This window comes from Pinus tabuliformis, chromosome 8, assembly GCF_031772625.1.
Source record: "Pinus tabuliformis cultivar Carrire ecotype Pingquan chromosome 8, CPIR1, whole genome shotgun sequence".
Classification (NCBI taxonomy): Eukaryota; Viridiplantae; Streptophyta; class Pinopsida; order Pinales; family Pinaceae; genus Pinus; species Pinus tabuliformis.
Genome location: NC_142294.1, coordinates 941890425 through 941910278, shown reverse-complemented (window position 1 = coordinate 941910278; position 19854 = coordinate 941890425). Strand labels below are relative to the sequence as shown.

Below are 19854 nucleotides of genomic sequence, written 5' to 3'. Positions count from 1 at the left end.
AGTGTTGGATTTGTGCATATATAATCACAAGAAGGTTTGTATATTGCATTTGGGAGGTAGACCTCAGATCTACAATGCTTAAGAGGCACAAAAAATTGGGAATGTAGGTTAGAGAATTCGTTAAATTTATGTAGCATTTGATAACATGCAGACATATGACCAGGCATCCATTATCGAGATGGAAGGTAATATTTGTGATCAAGTTGTTTCTATTTTTATTGATATAAGATCTAATTATAACTATATTAGTCCTAAATTGGTGGATCAATGCTATTTGGATAAGGAACTGCATGCAAAATATTGGTTGGTGCAGTTGGCTACAGGGACCAAGAGAAGAGTTCATCATTGGGTGAAATCTTGTGCATTTGAGCTTAATGGCATGCCTACATCAACAAACCTGAATTTTCTTCCTTTGGGTGCATATTGTATGCTTTTGAGAATCGATTAGTTGTTTATTCATAGGACCAAGGTAGATTTCTATGAGAAGGCCATTAAGTGCCTAGATGATGATGAAGAAAATAGATTCTTGCAACGAAAGAAGAAGCCTACATCAATGAGGATGGTTACAACCATGCAAGCTAAGCACATCCACAAGAAATGTTGTTTATTATTTGCAGTTCATATTTCCAGTGACAAAGGATTAGATGATGAGGATGTCAAAGTCCTGAGGATGTATCCTATCTTGCAGCAGTTTCAAGATGTGTTTCCTGTAGAGATTCCAGAGCGACTTCCTCAAAAAGAGGTGGACTTTTATATTCAATTGATGCAAGGAGAAACACCAACATCTAAGGAACCTTACAAGATAAGCACTCCCAAGTTGGTGGAATTGAAGTTACATCTTAAAAAGATGTTTGATAAGGGGTACATAAGGCTAAGTGAATATCCTTGGGGTGCACCATTTTTGTTTGTAAAGAAGAAGGATAGTACTTTTAGATTGTGGATTGATTATAGGAAGTGGAAAAAGGTGAATATCAAGATCAGGTACCCATTTCCCCAGATTGACGAATTGTTTGATAAGATGAAGGGATCTATAGTATTTTCAAATATTTATCCGAGATAAGGATATCATCAGGTGTGCATAAAAGAAGAAGACATCTGTAAGATTGCATTTCACATATGGTATGTGCACTATGAGTTTGTGGTGGTTCCTTTTGGTCCTACCAATGCTCTAGCCACCTTCATGTGTATGATGAAAAATGTGTTGCACCCTTACCTGGATAAGTTGTGATAGTCTTTATTGATGATATATTGGTTTATTCAAAGAACAAGGAAGAGCATGTAGTGGATTCAGAAAATATTAAGCCTATCTTGGAGTGGTTGGATCCAAAGAATGTGAATAATGCCAAATCATTCATGGGATTAGCAGGCTATTACCATAGGTTTACCCAAAATTTCTCTAATATTGGCTATTCTATCACATCTTTGCAGAGGAAAAGAAATATTTTTGAATTTACTATGGAGTGTGTAGCTAGCTTTGATCAGTTGAAGTAATTTCTTACCAAAGCTTATGTTTTGAGGATTGTGGATCCTAATAAGGACTTTATGGTTTGTACATATGCCTGCAAGGAATGCCTTGGTGGATTCCCAATGTAGAAAGGGCATGTGGTTTTCTATGAATCAAGGAAGTTGAATGAGCATGAGAAAAGTTATGTGACTCATGATCTTGAGTTGGAAGCTATCATTCATGCATTGAAGATGTGGGGACATTATCTCCTTAGCACGAAATTCATTTTGATGAGTGATTATAGTGGAATGAGATATTTGTTTGACCAACCAAATTTGAATGCAAGGCAATATAGATGGTTAACTACTTTCAGTGAGTTTGACTTTGAAATTTGGTACATCAAGGGAAAGGAGAATCGAGTTGTGAATGCTCTCTGTAGAAGAGTATATGTGAATCACATTTCAGCTATGAGCTCTTATGGGACAGATTTGCAAAAGAAAATATTACATGCAGGGAAGCATGATGAGAGGTATAAACAACTGAAGTAGAGATTGCAACAACAAGTTGAGGGTGATAAGGATGAGGAGTATCACCTCACAACATATGTCTTGGTCAATTTTAGGACTATGATCTATGTGCCTGATAATAATGAATTGAAGAAGCTTATTTTGAGAGAGTTTCATGTCAAGCCATATTCAAGACACCTATGATACTAGAAGACTTTGACAACTGTTATGAAGCTCTACTATTGGCCTAATTTGAATAATGAGGTGTTTGAGTTTGTTGCTAAGTGCTTGGATTATCAACAGGTGAAAGCTGAATGCAAGAATCTAGCTAGTCTACTACAACCTATTCTGATTCTAGAATGGAAATGGAAGGTCATTTCCATGTATTTAATTATAGGATTGCCAAGGAAATCAAGGTAGCATGATTCCATCATGGTTGTGGTTAATAGGTTGAGAAAGATACCTCATTTTGTTGTAGTAAAGTATACTAATTCAACTAGTGAAGTGGCTCAAATATTCATTAAGGATATAGTGAGGTTTCAAGGAGTTCCCAAGAGGATTATATGAGATAGAGATTCCAAGTTCACTTCAAGGTTTTGGAATAATTTTTTTACAGGCTTGGGGAAAGAGTTAGCATTCAATACAACTAATCATCCGTACACAGATGGGTAGAGAGAAAGAGTTAACAATATCCTTGAGGATATGTTGAGGATGTATGTCATGCATCAACAAAGGAAGTGGGAGGAGTATCTTCCACTAATGGAGTTTTCTTATAATAATGGGTATCAAGAATCCTTGAAGATGAGTCCATTTGAGGTTGTCTATGGGAGGAGTTGTAATACTCCTATTAGTTGGAGTGATCCAGTGAGAAAGGTGTTGATTGGAACAGATATGTTGAAAGAGATAGAGCAAGAGATACATGTTATCAAGAAGAATTTGAATTGATCACAGGACATGAAAAAGACTATGTGGATAAACATAGAGTATTTAAGGAGTTTTAGGTTGGAGAGCATGTGTACTTTTGTATCAAGCCCAAGAAGATCTCCTTGAAGATTGGGTCATGTGACAAGTTGGAACCTCGGTATTGTGGCCTTTTGAGATCCTTGAGAGGATTGGATCAATGGCCTACAAAATTTCTTTGCCTCCATAAATTAAAGTCAATGATGTTTTTCATGTTTATCTCGTTAAAATATATATACGAGATGTTGATCATGTGATTTATTGGTCTGTATTTCATGTGGAATGAGAAGGATATTTCCAGCTAGAACCTCAATGCATCCTACAGTGGAAGAAGCACATGTTCTCGAACCTAAAAATAGAGCAAGTTAAAGTGCAATGGAAGCACTTTGGGCTCGATGAAGCTAAATGGGAGATGGCTAATCAGATGCAGGAATCATATCCTTCTTTATTTTTTATTTGACACAATTGTTCTTATATATATATATATATATATATATATATAGATGTCATTGTAAATATTGATTCGAGCCGTGTTTATAAATCTCCAATAAAAAATATGTTTGTTATGTTTCCATCAATTTTATTTTGTCATAAGTGTCAAGAACATTGAGGATGGTGTCCCCCCAAGTGGGAGGTGTTTGTAACAACCCTGGGTTAAGTTTCCATGTAAATAAAAGGAAAATATAAAAGCCAAAATAAAACTAAGGTCATTAGGCACATATTCCAAGCTGAATGAAGGGGAAAACATTACATTGTGAACTGCTTGTGGTTAATTATTTATTATTGGCTATGGAAATTGTCATTGGCATTGGCAAGAGGAAAAAGGAAATAAAAGGAAAATTATTTATTACAGGCTAGCAAGGAACATGTGGCAAGGATGCAAAAGAAATAAAGGAAAATGAAATAAATTCCATGGAAGAGAAAATGAATAATATGAATGTAAGGGAAAATTATGGAAAAAGGAAAAGAAAAGAAAAAGAAATGAGAGAGACATTCATCCATTCCCTTTTTGGGAAAAAGAAAGAGAGAACACTACAACAAGAAGAGAGGATAAGAGCACTTGGACACAAGCAAGAGACAAGCAAGGAAAGTAAGGAGCGCAAGAGGAATTCAAAGGCAACCAGGAGAAGACTTGGATAGAAACAAGTAAGGGAAAAAAATAGTTGAGGATTTGCAGGAAAAAAATATGCATGTTGATTATCTTACTAGGATTATGATGCATGGTTTTTGCATTGTTTTATTGGTCATTTCTGATGTCCTTAACATGGGATTTTCCTGGGTTGACAATCATGTACAACCTTTCCATTTTCCATTTCATGGATATCCATGATGTAGTGGGTATTTTGTTTGGTTGAGATTTAGATTGCCGATAGATTTGATATCCTATTGAGGTGGTCTCAGGAAAATCCCAAGTGTTGAGGGTGGAGATGGTTTTCTCAGGGAAGCTCTTGATAGGTGGGTAGAGACAAGAAAATTCCTCTAGGTATGGTGAAGAAATTTTGAGGCATCCAATCTTGTATTGGTTTGTTGATTTATGGACAGGTGAAATCATTGTCACTTGAGGGTGGAGGTGGATTTCCTCCAAATTCCTTGTTTGGTTATGGTTTTCTTTCTCCCATGATATCCCACATTCATGCTTGGAATATGGAATGAGGGTGATTAGATGAAAGACAGATTTGGTTTAGCCTAATATATGGTCAGGTGGTACGTGGAAGTCCCTAACTTGGTTGGAACCATGCATACGTTATTATGTGTTATTCCTATTGAGAAATGGCAACAAGAAATTCCAGTTTATTTTTTCCTTGAATTAAACTGTGAATTAAAATATAATTTTTTTCTCATAGCAATTTGAAAATAATTAATTAAGTTTAATTAACTTAATTAATTTAGCAAATTCAAATTAGAAGTCTTTTAGAAGACATGTATATGTTCTCCCTAACTTATAGGAGTTAAAGATGAGTTATGAATGAGTTGTAATTAGTTAACTCAATTTATTGAGTTAAGTCCAGTTAAATTAGTTCCAATTAGTTTGAGGAACTAATAGTTAGTAAATAGTCAGTTGGGACACTAGTGACCTAATTAGTGCTACTCTAGTTAACTAAAGATTCCACCATGAGAAACTCATGCATGTTGATTCTAAGAAATACCAAGTTGATACTAGAGTGTAGGAACATTGTACTATTTGTTTTATATTTTTCTGAGTTGCATTTATAGCGCATGCATTCAGGAACTGATACTTGAGGGATTGTGCTATTTTTAGAGGCTTTATTTCCCTTTAAATACAAGCTATCCTTCATAGGAATTACACATTGGAATAGAGACTTGGAGAGCTTGTGAATTGGCTAAGATTTGGCCTTGATATTTCTTATGAGTTGGAGATTGAATTTGCTGAGTGCTGGGATTGTTCTAGAGAGAACAATCATTGTAATTTCATCTTGATTTTCTAGATTAATACAAAATAGTTAGTGGGGTTTTGAGTTGTGGCTTTCCCCAGATATTTATTGTGTTATGTGCTTTTGATTCTCTTCCTCTATTGATTATTGTTTTCTCGATGTTTATGGGCTTCCATTGTAAAGAGTAGAAGTAGATTCTTGTCTCTTGCTTTAGTAGATTACATGAGCTTGTGAATATACAGGTTTTTCTACATGGTATCAGAGCAAGATTATTTTTTGGGCTGAGAGTTTGCAGAGAAGTTCTGAGAATTTCTATGCAAAATTTTTAGAAACAAATTGCATATTTGGATTCCTTGGGAAAAGATACCCAAATTCAAAAAAATAATCGGCTGAATGGGAGTTCGGATGAGGGAGATATCGCTGATTTAAAATCATCTCTCTAGAGGAGATTTCGAAGTTTTCAGTTTTTGGGTTACAGGTGAAAGTCAAATTTACATACATACTTCAGGATCAGCAGATGACGTTCCATGGGTTGAGGCTTGAGTATGCCTTTGAAGGCAGCTTGAATTTTATAGCCTGGAGGGACATGATGGAGGTTGTGCTAGAAGATAATGGCTTGAAGGAATTCATTGATTAAGAAGTCCCCAAGCCAACAACTATAGATGCACAGAACTTGGCTGAATGGAAGAAGTGTGTGGCAAAGGCAAGGTGGATAATCCTCGAGGGAGTTCGAAACCACATTGTCTCGAGTCTCCATGAAAAGGAAACTTTGCATGCTATGTGGAAAAAATTGATGGACTTGTATTAGAATAGCAATGATTAAAGGAAGTTGGCACTGAAGGATAAACTTCGTAAAATCAAGATGGAGAAAGGTGAGACGATTCCAAAGTACTTGACCAAGTTCACTCAATGTTAGGATGAACTTGGAAGTGTTGGAATCACAATTTCCGTGGAGGATATAGTGAGCCTTTCTCTTCTTTGACTCCCAAAGAGTTGGCATAGTTATCAAGACTTTGTCAATGGTCGGGAGAAGCTGCCAGATTGGGAATGACTATGGTCAGATTTGATGCAAGATGAGATCAGGAGGAACACCAAGGATGGCTCTTAATCAAAGACTGGTGATAAAGAGAATTGTGCCTTAGCAATTAATTCAAGGAAGGGGAAAGGTAAAATTTCTCATTCCAAATCAGATTCTTATCATGGAGCTAAGAAGAAGGACATGATGAAAGTTAAATGTTTTCAATGTCACAAGATGGGTCACTTTGCTACAAATGGTCCATTGAAGAAGTCCAAGGAGAAATCCTTAGGAGGAGTGGAGGGTGAGGCTTTGGCATCCCAATTCGAATTATGCTTTTCCCTCATTGCATGCATGGTGTCTTCAATGATGTAAAGTGTCCGGTACTTAAACAGTGGAGCTTCCTTCCACATGACTGGCGACAAAGAGTTATTTAGTGAACTGCAGGAGAAACATCTCAAGATGCATATCAATATGGTTGATGATGGTAAGTATAGTGTTATTGTGGGCACTATTACTTTTCAGAGGGAGCATACAGCTCCACTCACCTCGAAGAATGTTATGAATGTACCCAGACTGATGAAGAACTTGGTATTTGTTGCCATGCTTGAGGATAGAGGCTATCATGTGATATTTTCAAAAGGAAAGGTGTTCCTTCGACACATAGGCACGGGTCAAGTAAAGAAGATAAGGATTCAAGTTCAAAATATCTATAAGATAGAGGTAGAGGATTGTGCTGCTTTGAGTTCAAAAGTGGAAAAGATGTTGAGCCGAGACGTTGGTGAGTTGTGGCACAGGTGATTGGGCCACTTACATCATGGGGCTTTGAAGATATTGCAACAAATATCTACCGGTATTCCCAAAGGTACGCTTGAGAAAGTTGATACATGCAAGGGTTGTATTTTAGGAAAATGCACCAAGTCTTCCTTTGGAGATAGAGACAGTCGAGCAGAGTCTATTCTGGAGAGAGTCCATTCAGATGTGTGTGGACCATTCTCGACAGTATCCACCACCAAACAAAGGTATTATGTTATATTTTTAGATGACTATTCTCGTAAATGTTGGATATTTTTCATGCTGAGAATGGATTAGACATTCACAAAGTTTTTTGAATTAAAAGAATTGGTCAAGAAAGAGTTAGGAAAGAAGGTTAAAGCTTTACAGAGAGATAACGGTGGAGAATATGTCTCCAATGAGTTTAAGAAATTCTGTGTAGCGGAAGGGATTAAACGAGAGTTGATGGCACCTCATAACCCTTAATAGAATGGGGTTGCCAAGAGGAAGAACAGGAGCATAGTAGGGGAAACAAGGGAGACGTTGCATGATCAGGGCCTACCACTACACTTGTGGGCTGAGGCATGCAACATAGCGTTTATTTCCAGAACCGTAGCCCACATCAGATACTTGAGAGTAAAACACTAGAGGAAGATTATTTCAGTAAGAGGCCAGATGTTGGTCACTTCAGGATTTTGGGTCAGCAGTTTATTTCCATGTGACCAAAGATGCACGAAAGAAGATTGAGCCAACAAAAAAGTTGGGGATCTTTGTGGGGTACATTGATACTCCCCACAATTATCGGGTGTACATGCAAACTAGTCGAATGACAGTGGTTCACAGGGATGTCAAGTTTGATGAGGAGAAGGCCATGCGAGTATCCCTTGAGAGGGAGCTTGAGCTACATGCGGAGGAGGAACTTTTAGTTCCTAAGGTTGAGGAGCCTCAGATTGATGTGGAGCAGCCACATGTAGAGGTTTCGGGAGTGGAGACATCCACTCAAGTAGAGTCTTCCAGAGAGGGAAGAAAGTGCACTAGAGAGGCTGACAGATTGTTGGATGATGCATGGGAGAATGTGGGAGCACCCTCTTCTCAGCGCAGACAGAGGAGGTCACCAGAGAGGTACACTGGATACATGGCACTTATGGGTGCATGTGTTGTGACAGAGCCATCTTCCTTTCAGGAAGTAGTGCAACAACCAGTTTGGGTTGATGTGATGGTGGAGTATGAATCCATAGTTCGAAATAATGTTTGGGATGTGGTCCCGAGACTAGAGGACAAGTTAGTTGTGAGCTCCTGTTGGCTTTACAAGGTAAAGAAAGTTGCAGATGGTAGTGTGGAGAAGCATAAGGCTAGATTTGTGGCCCATGGCTTTTCATAGGTAGAGGGGATTGATTATGATGAGACCTTTACTTCTGTTGCAAGGTACTCATCTATCAGACCTATTTTGGCACTATTTGCACAGATGGGTTGGAGTACCCATTAGATGGATGTGAAGACTACGTTCCTCAATGGCATGATTGAGGAAGAGGTGTACATAGATCAGCCAAAAGGTTTTGAAACCTTGGACCGTGAGTTGCATGTGTGCCGACTCAAGAGAGCGTTGTATGGGTTGAAGCAAGAACCCTGTGCTTGGTACACCAAGATAGATAGATACTTCATTGTGTTGGGCTTCACAAAGAGTGAAGGAGATGCGAACCTATATTAGATAGTGGTGGAAGGTAAGATTTTGATCATTGTACTTTAAGTAGATGATCTCATACTTACAGGTGATGAGAAGCTCATCAAATCTTGTAAGGAGGACCTTGCAAGAGAGTTTGAGATGAAGGCCATGGGGCTTATGCATTACTTTCTTGGCATGGAGGTATGGCAGGGAGATGGGGAGTTGTTTGTTTCTCCAGGAAAGTATGCCAATGAGATACTCAGAAGATTCTGCATGGATAACAGTAAACCCATGGAGATTCCTCTAGCTAGTAACTAGAGGAAGGAGGATGATACTTCAGGGGAAGTACTGGAAGCTACTGTTTACAAGAAGCTTGTGGGTTCACTCATGTACTTAGTGAACACACGACCAGATATGTGTTATGCATTTAACCAGCTTAGTCAAATGATGGTTAGGCCTACCAAGCTGTATTGGAAGGCGATAAAGCATGTATTGAGATACCTCAGAGGCACTACTTAGTTTGGGTTGTGGTATAGACGAGCAGAGGGAGTGAAGCTTCAAGGATTCACCGATGCAGATTGGGCGAGGATTCCATCCGAAAGGAAGAGCACATTAGGAGGGATATTTAGTATTGGCTCAGCTGTAGTTTCTTGGTACAACGAGAAACAGAGATTGGTTGCACTCTGTTCGGCAGAGGTAGAGTACATGGCTGCAAGTCAGGTAGCATGTGAGGCTATTTGGATGAGGAAGATCCTGGTTGGTTTGTTTGGTCAGCAGATGGATCCGACATTGATTTATTGTGATAATAAGAGTCATATCAAACTCTCTGAAAATCCAGTTTTTGATGATCGGTCCAAGAGTATAGATATCTGATATCATCATCTCAGAGATTTTGTATTGAGGAGGATCATGTTGTTATATTAAACTCCCATGGACGAGAAAGATGTTGACATCTTGACAAAGGCATTGCCAAGATGTAAATTCGAGTTTCACAGAGACAAGATCGAGGTAGTGGATAATCCATTTCTTGTTGAGAGGGAGTGTTGAGAAATGGCAACAAGAAATTCTAGTTTAATTTATCCTTGAATTAAACTGTGAATTAAAATAGAATTATTTTCTCAAAGCAATTTGAAAATAATTAATTAATTTTAATTAACTTAATTAATGTAGGAAATTCTAAGTGGAAGTCTTTTAGCAGACATGTATATGTTCTCCCTAACTTATAGGATTTAAGGATGAGTTATGAATGAGTTGTAATTAGTTAACTCAATTTATTGAGTTAAGTTAAATTAGTTCCAATCCATTTCAGGAACTAATAGTGAGTAAACAGTCAGTCGGGACACTAGTGACCTAATTAATGCTACTCTAGTTAACTGAAGATTCCACCATCAGAAACTCATGCATGTTGATTCTAAGAAAGACCTAGTTGAGACTAGAGTGCAAGGATAGTGTACTATTTATTTAGAATTTTCTGAGTTGCATTGATAGTGAATGCATTCAAGAACTTATACTTGAGGGATTGCTCTATTTTTAGAGGCTTTATTCCCCTTTAAATACAATATGTCCTTCATAGGAATTACACATTGGAATAGAGATTTGGAGAGCTTGTGAATTGGCTAAGATTTGGCCTTGAGCTTTCTTATGAGTTGGAGATTGAATTTGCTGAGTGTTGGGATTATTCTAGAGAGAACAAGCATTGTAATTTCATCTTGATTTTCCAGATTAATACAAAACAAATAGTGGGTTTTTGAGTTGTGTCTTTCCTCGAATATTTATTGTGTTATGCGCCTTTAATTCTCTTCCTCTATTGATTATTGTTTTCTCGATGTTTATGGGCTTCCACTGTAAAGAGTAGAAGTAGATTCTTGTCTCTTGTTTTAGTGGATTACATGAGCTTGTGAATCTACATGTTTTTCTATAATTCCTTAATGAGATTAATCAACACAAGTTTTGGCTTATTATGTGATTATATGACTAGTTTTTCATGGCTTCATTCTTGTTAAATGTTGGTCACATGCATGATATATCTCATGATATGATGTGCTCTTGTTATTGATCTTGCTCATGGTTTGAAAATTTATTGAATAGTTTATATGTATGTATGTCACTACAAGGAAAAAACCCTCTAGTGGAGGTTTTCGTGCAAGCCCCTATAAAAATAGCCCAGAAATATGTTGTAGCGGAGGTGGGTGGGCAAACGTTTTTTTAACGATGCATCTATAATATAAACATGCACCGATGCTTTACTATACATATAATCGTCGATCCCTAATACAACATGGTGCATCATGGTATATTTATTTAAAAAAAAACGTTTTGCTAGATAACAACAAGCACCGATGCGTATGCTACTTGATAGCATGGGAAAAGGCTCAAATTTAAAAAAATCTCAGTCCTAAAATTCATTTTTCCCAGTCCCATGCTATACTGTGAAAACTAACCAGTGCTAAACTTGTATTATAACTCCCCGATGCATACACGACATACCACACACCGATGCTTACACTAATCGATAACATTGGATAAAGGTCAAGTTTAAAAAAAAAAAATTTGGTGCTCAATGCAACTGCATCACCAGTTCCCTTCTTGAAGTAAAATGCCCCATTACATACTTAGAAAGAGAACCACTATAGGTTTTTAATTTTCAAAATAATGTGGTATTATATTCCAATGAAGCACCAATGTTGTTCATGTATTAAAACGCTTTGGTTCATCTTAGAAAGAGCCCGCTAGGTTTTTTTTTTAAATAAGGTGTTATACTACCACTGAGCATTGGTGTTGCTAATTATTTAAAATGACCAGGTGCGCCTTAATAAGAGCACTGCTATAGGGTTTTTCATTTTTTTAAAAATGTAGTGCTATCTTATTATGAAGCACCAATGTTTTTCATGTATTTAAACGCCCTGGTGTGTATGCAAAATAACATAGTTAGGGTTTTTTTTTTAAATGCAGTGTTATAGTCTGACAAAGCACCGATATGGTAAATTTATTTGAATGCCTCGGTGCTTCTTAACAAGAACATCGATATAGGGATTTTAATTTAAAAATAAAAACAATGTTCTTGGATATTTTATGCACCAGTGTGGTTATAATAATGTACTGAAACATGTTTAAATTAAAAAAACCTACCAGCCATAAATTTCATTTTTACCATCTACAGTGCTATATAGATCTGAAGCATTGGTGCCACTCTTGCCTCACACAAGTGCCCTACCGTCAATTCTTCACTTGTTCACCATCCTTCCGTACCATGCTCAGTATGTGGCTTTCCAATTTCTCACCCGGTGGTGATTTCTTTTTTCTCAATTACGTGTCAATAATGCCTCCTTGATAACCAAATATCCACGTAATGTTTATGTTTCTCTCTAATTTAATTTTTTTGTGGATTATAATTGCGAAATAGGTCATAAAATCCATAGTTTTTGAAAAAAAAATTCTTGCGTGGTATGTTCAACAGCTTTGGCTTGCACTTATAGCGGTGCACCTTGAAATTTACAGGGTGCACTGCAGTTCGATGTGTGAAGCTAACACAACATTTTTTACGACATGTTTTGTAAATAAAAATGAATCAGGAAAAACTATAAATTGTATGTTGGTGCATACTTTTTTAGGTTACGCTTAGTGCATTTATGTTTACCAAATATAGCGCACACATAATATTAAAAAATATTTCTCAGTGCGTTTGATAACCTAAATGTTTTGTACCAGTGCGAAAAGGTTATAGGTGTGCACTAGTGCATAAGTGTGTTTAGAAGCACTATGATGAAAACTTATGTATGTGAACCAATAGTAGTGTTTCATACATATGTACGCAATGTTTCTAGTGCTGATGTGTTTGATACTGCACCAGAGTTGATGCATTACTATTTTTTTGGTACACCGGGGAATTTTCTTTTCTTTTTAATTGAAAGTTATGTTTTCATATTTATAAATACATTTTTCATTTAATAAAAAAAATTATGTTTTATGTATGTGGCTAATGTATTTTATATGTCAATCATATAGCATAGATGTCAACAGTGGGAGCAACACCAGGGGCATGAGCAAATGGGAGACCAACATTATGTGTTCTGACCATGGGAGGCCCGAGAGAGGGACATGGATCTATACCCTCGCCCGATTAGCACAATGACCCAAGCGCTCTTGAGGAATGTAGGCATCCTTAAGTACTATGAGGAGGCTATATCCCTGAAGGCGCACTCAATCTTGTTGGCACATCTGATCCATAAGTGGAGTGTCAAGGAGCAAGCTTTTCATCTTAGTCCTAAGACATGGTATAGGCCCTTTAAGAAGGACATATATTTTATCACTAGCCTATATAGGAGAGGGGAATTTCCTGAGTTCCCTAATGTCCCTTGTTGTAACTTATTTTTACCCTAATTATTTTTTTTTACTTTTTCCTTATGTTGAAAAAAAGAAAAATAAAAAATAAGAAAAGGAAATAAATAAATAAAAAATTATCAATAGAAAAGAATGAAAAAGGGGATATATATATATATATATATATATGGACAGAGAGAGAGAGAGAGAGAGAGAGAGAGAGAGAGAATGAATCCCAAAGTATGCAAGCAAGTTCAAATGCCACATTATTTTTGTTTTATTATAATTTTAATCCTTTGTATATTTTTCCAAAGGGTTATTTTATTGCAAATACAAGTTTGATATGAAAGTTTTTCACTTTGCAATAAAGCGTGATTTCCAACCAATGGATGGGATCATCCCCGCTCGGATCAACGATGGAGGATGAGTTCGCGACCCCCCACACCTTCAGAGGTTAACAAGGGAGGGGGGGGGTCTGAAAAGTAGATTTTAATAAACCACCCGCTCATACGTGGCACCTCCACAATAATTTTGGGACCCCCTCTCCAATACTAGAAACCACCTAGACCCCCTCTGAAATATTCTTTATCCTCCCCACTCCATTGCTGCACCCGTTCACACCTCGCCACTTGTCCCCTCCTTATTTTCTCCAATTATGTAACCATTTAAACATTTAATTCCTCCCACAAAATGTTCATATAACTGTTTTATCATTAATCCTTTGCACCAACGTCTAAATTCATTAATAAGACGTGCCTAAAAATGGTTACACATTCGAAGTCCCTCTTTTAAAACCATGCATTACCCTACATCCTCTTCTTGCACCATTTCAACTCCCTGTAGCACTAGGTGCAGTTCTAAATTCCACAATCATGCAACCATTGTTCATACGCCAATGATCATCATTTGTCTAGAAATTTGCCACCTTAGCCTATAATTTCCTGTTCACAATATATTCTCATAAGGGCAAGTCGAAATTAGTATAATACGTGATTTATTTGCGTCAACTATTTGACCCATTGGTGCTCATCAATAGTTATGTAATTTTTTCACTGGAATTTTGTCAAATAGTCAATAGTTATGTAATCATCGAATATTCAAGTGTACAAATGTCAATTAACCAACACATAAAAGGAAATAATGGTCATTAAAAAACTGACGCTGATAAGTCAGTTTTGAATGTTAAAAATCTTCGGATATTCGACGAGCCAAACATCGCATATCTGACAAGTCTCGCGCCAGTTCGTAGTCAAATATTTGACACATAGGTCATTTTTTCCAATAGGAAAAATTGACGTTTAGGCATCGAGTAATCAATGATATAGGTAAAATTTGCGACAAAAGTGTTGTTGCTCAGACGCTTGCAGGTTGATAGTTAAGCATCGAATATGTAACGGATGAGATTTCTTCTTGAAGGGAGTGTTAAAATACCGACGCTACCATCTGTCGATTCTAGTGTCAATTACCTGACATGTTCTATGACCAAGAAGTGTCAAATATGCGATGATCTGCAATTGTCATCGAATATTCGATAGAGCCTTGCATTTAAAAAATAATATATATATATATATATATATATATATATATATATATATATATATATATAAGAAATGACATTAGTCACCATAAGACCACCTTCTAAGCATAAGTATACTAGAAATTGCACCAAGAGGTTCAAAAGAATGCCAATAGAAATTCATAACTCGATATTTCCAAATTTGGCCTTTGATCACACATGTTGAGTACAAAAAGGAAGTGACAATGAGTTGTGGCTCATAATAATTGAAATATATCTTACTTTTGTCAATTATATCAACAGATATATGAGAAAGAAGATGAGATAAGTCCCAATAATAAATATGTTATTGGGACTTACATTGTAATCATCATACATAGTGCACCAACCCCAATTAGTGAATTGCAACTTTTATGAGGAAGACAATTAACATATGAAAACCCCATGTGAATGAATTCTCTAAATCATTCTTTTCCCATAACATAACATCTATCAAAATTCCTCTCCCTCCTATAGAATTTTGATATTACAAGATAATGGACACTACAAAATTGGGTACTACAGGGTCATTTCCAGCACTAACACCAATACACCTCATATCATGAAACCACATTATAAGTTAGTTTGGTCATCTATCAATAAGTTGTTGAATTGCTCACAACTCATGTTCCTTGACTATATTTCATTTTTGTGGTTGCACTACATTTATGCATATTTCTCTATAGGAGGGTGTATAAATGTTTACATATAGAGAAAGGAGAATTCACCACAATTTTTTAGGAAACATACAATGCAATAGGGAAGTTATGTACTCATTTCTTGTTAACCATTCCAATAGAACACTCCTCTCAACTGAATAGAATATTCTAATGAATCTCTTTGATCCCCTACTATCAAAACTGGTCTTGGTTTTTATGAAACTGTTGAAGGTGAATCTAGCTCACAGGGTGAGGGAAGGAATTCTAATGCAAAATCGCAAATGATCAAAAAGGAGATAAGTGGTCAACCCCAACAACAACCAAGGAAAGAAATTCTTCAAAGAAAATCTTTTGCTCCTAACTGTGGAAGTGATAGACAGTTATTTCCTCCGATGAGTAATCTTGAATGTTATGAATGTCATAATCTTGGACATGCTACTGCCAGATGTAGAAGTAGAATGGTTCAATACCATCACACAAAAAGATCATCACGTTCCAGGTACTTTAAGGGATATTGTTTTGCTTGCAATATATTTGGTCACAAAGCTATTGATTGCAATAAAAGGAATATGAAACATGTAAGATGTTATGCATGTAAAAAGTTTGGACATAAAGTAAAGGAATGCAGGAGCAAAATTTAGACACCAAACCAAAAGGAGCATACATCATCTCAATCTCAGGAGACAAAATTAGTGTCAGAAACTCAGTTAACAGACATAACAGACCCAGGGGAAGCTAAAAGTGTAAACCCTCAGTATTCCATCTTGTATACGTAGATATTATGAAGCGAAGCCGTGTATATATGCGAGTTAGAGGCTGCAGAATCACGTATATGGAGCTCTGAGGAAAATGCAGCAGAATAGATTCAGGAAAAGAAGTCTAATATGGTTCATGTAGGTTGACACAGGTTTAGGGGGAGCATATGCTTCGAATAATGCATTGTTGGCATTATGGTTAGAAGTCTTTGGTGATGATGCTTATGATACATCTTGCTACTGATTGTTGGTTGGCCAAGAGAATGGTATTGCAGGTTACAGGTCTGGATGCTGGTGACAGATGCTTATGGTGCAGATCATACATGGTGTATGATAGTTGTTGATAACTATCATGGTCTTGTTTAGATATTTGGTCTCTGTTATAAATGACATGTATATCATTTGATGTAAAGGTCATGAAAAGACCTAATTTGTAACCCCACTTTGCATGGGAAGGATGATGTAATAATGTTTATTTCAGTCATGTATAAACATTTGGTATATCCCCACTTGGTTGGGTGGATAAGTCAAAATTGTGTATCCCCACTTGGTTGGTAGATTGATGTATGTTAGTGTTTGGCGATAGGAAGGTCATTGGCAATGAATGTATAGAGTCATGTTATTCTTTTGCAGACCTTGCATGTGCTCAGGGGGAGCATGGACGGATTGGTACATCTCAGCATGTACAAAGGGGGAGTTCAATCAAAGAATTCAAAATGTGCTAAGGGGGAGCATGGACGAATTGATACATCTTAGCATGTACAAAGGGAGAGCTCAATCAGAAATTTCAACATGTACTTAAGGGGAGTATGGACAGTAGAATGTATATCAAGGAAGAGAATATCTTGGTCCGCCCTTTGCCCTTGATGTCAAAGGGGGAGAGTGACTTGGTGTGATTGTTGCCATCAAGTCCAAAGGGGGAGATTATTGGCATTATGATATAGGTATGATACAGGCGTTTTCCTTGATGGCAACTCACTCAGATGATAGTTCAGGATCTCAGAATGAAGAAAAAGAGGTATACGTAGGTTCCCCATTGATCAAGCCGCGTATACACACGGGTTCGCAGACCAAAAGGTACATATGCGTATACACGCACTTTCACATAAGGAAAGGCGCGTAAATGTTGGAAAACTAAGTTTTGGTCTGTGGTATTTGGTCCATGGTATTTTGGTCCTAAGTGGTATTCGTCCATGGTATTTGGTCCGAAGTATTGACCCCAGGTATTGGGTCCAAGGTATTAGTCCTATGTGCTTTTGGACCATGGTATTGAGAGAGGCCTAAACCTATATAAGGAGAAGGAGATCATTAGGCCAAAGTGCAAGTGTGCAAGTGATGAATATTTGATGAAGTGTGAGATCTAGTATGCTGGTTATGGGTTTGTGATGCTTTGCTTGATCTGAACCAAGGATGCACCTATGTGGTTGATGAAGGTTGATGGACCGGGATCATGAAGACTAAAATGGATTAAAATTATATGGTATGATCATGAATAGTTCAGATCTAAATACTGACGCATGTCTTATCCTTTATATCTAATGATCTAGGTATATCTGAAGTAGAAAATTGTAGCGAAGGTATAAGTAATTATTTTCATATATGTATGCTAGTTCCCTTTGGTGAAAGGGCGTATAGACGCTGGTTAGACACAGCCAAGTAGCATATACATTATGAGATTTGATATTTGAGGTTTCTGTTGGTTCTAGTGGTTGTTGCAGATTTCTGGGTTCTGCTCTGTGTTCTAGTGACTATGTTTTGATGATATGGTTTCAGTAATTCAGTTGTTGGGTGATTCAGAGATTGATGATGTAGATTTAGTTGATGGTTGTATTGCAGTGGTGACTGTTTTGTATTGATGGATCTAGTCTGAAAATTTATGAAATGTCGTCCCTGGAAGAAAAGAGAAGGGCGTAGCCTTCTGTAGGCTGGCGCCTACGTGCTAGTAATATATATTGGCTAGTACAAGAGCTAGGGGGTTGTAGCTCCCTTATAGTAGAATCTGGAGAATGAGAGAATGTTGTAGCCTTCTGCAGGTGGGTGCCTGCGTATTGGTATGAGTCTGCGCCAATACAAAATATTGTAAAAAGAAGTTTCTTATTAAAAGAAAGATAAAAAGACGATTGCAGCAGGTGGTTTTCACCCACATTGGGTTTCCACCTTATATCTTGTGTTCATGCGTGTGACTGTCTATTTTGGTTTTACTGATCCTGGTTATTTTTATGTGGTTTTGATGCACAGATTAAGGATCAACATATGAAGAATTAATTAAATTATAAGTTTACAGGGTATACATTGGTTGCCTTATATACAGTTGCATATACATGCAAGTTTCATTAACTGAAATAGCGTATATGAATCAGAATATGGAAATGAAATATTATTGACTTGATAATACTGATTCACCCCCCCCTCTCAATATTATTTCCAACAATTGGTATCAGAGCGAGAGCAGGCCCTTCAGAAGAAGATTGATTGCTTGAAGGAAGATCCATCAGGATGAGTAATCAAGAAAGAGATGGATCCATCAGACCACCAATCTTCATTGGAAGAAATTTTGTTTACTGGAAGATAAGAACCACAACCTATGTACAATCGCTTGGAATGGATATTTGGGGAATCGTGGAAGGAGAATATACACATCCATCAACAATTCCTACATATATGGCAGATAGAAAGCAATATGAATTCAATGCAAAAGCTATTACTATCTTATTGGGAAGTTTTTCAAATTCAGAGTTTGTCAAGGTCATGTAGCTCAAATCAGCCAAATAAATATGGGACAAAATCATTATAAGCTATGAAGGAGACACTCAGGTAAAACGTGCTAAGCTTCAAACTCTCAGAATTCAGTATGAAACTCTTAAGATGCATAGTGGTGAAAGCATAGCTCATTACTTCCTACGTATAGATGAGATTGTCAATTGTATGAAGAATCTGGGTGAAGAAATTAAGGGAGTTGTCTTAGTTGAGAAGGTTTTGAGATCCTTGTCTGCTAAATTTGAATCCAAGGTGTCTTCCATAGAAGAAAAGGAGGATATGCAGAATATCACTATGACACAGCTTCACGGAATCTTAATTGCTTTTGAAATGAGAAAAGGAGGACCATTATATATGAGAGAAGCCGCATTTAATATCAACAAAGGGAAAAGAAAAACTCAGTGAATCAGGATACATTTCATAAGAAGAATATGAGGTAAATTTTGTCAAGAATCTTCAACGGGGATCTAGAAGGTTCAAAGGTAAGCTACCTTTCAAATGTTTTTCTTGTGGTAGAGTTGGCCATTACGCTGCTAGATGCCCTCATAACAAAGGAAAGATGTCTAAAGAAGGTAATAGAAGTTATTATACTCATGATAATAGTAATGACTGATCCAATAGTGATGAAGATATTAGACTTCTCATGGCATATGAAAATAATGACGTAGAAAAAGAAGAAGTTACCAGATTAAAAGTTTAGCTGGAAATTGTAACCAGGGTAAGGAAGCGGCTACAGGATGTAGTAAAAGATCAGAACATAACAATCCAGAGATTTGAAGCTAAGATCCTCTCTCTAAAAGAAGATCTTGAAGAATCAAAGAAGCAGAATGAAGAAGCTCTTGAAGAACAAGAACATGAAGTGCTTGAAATAAGGCAACAAGTGGAAGAAGGAAGAAAAGCTGAAGAAAACATAAAGAAGCAATATCTGGAAAAGGAAGAACAACATCAGGTTGAGGTAAATATCTTAAAAGGTAAATTAGAATAAAATGATAAACTGTTACGACTTCAAGACAGTACTAAGATTTTGGATGATATTCTTAGTAGTCAAAGATC

At 36.9% G+C, this 19854-nt stretch overlaps 1 pseudogene; it reads left to right on the top strand.

Moving 5' to 3' along the window:
* The first annotated feature begins 571 nt into the window (after nt 1-571).
* LOC149238600 (iron-sulfur cluster assembly SufBD family protein ycf24-like) overlaps nt 572-19854 on the top strand; it is a 56157-nt pseudogene continuing 36874 nt past the window's right edge.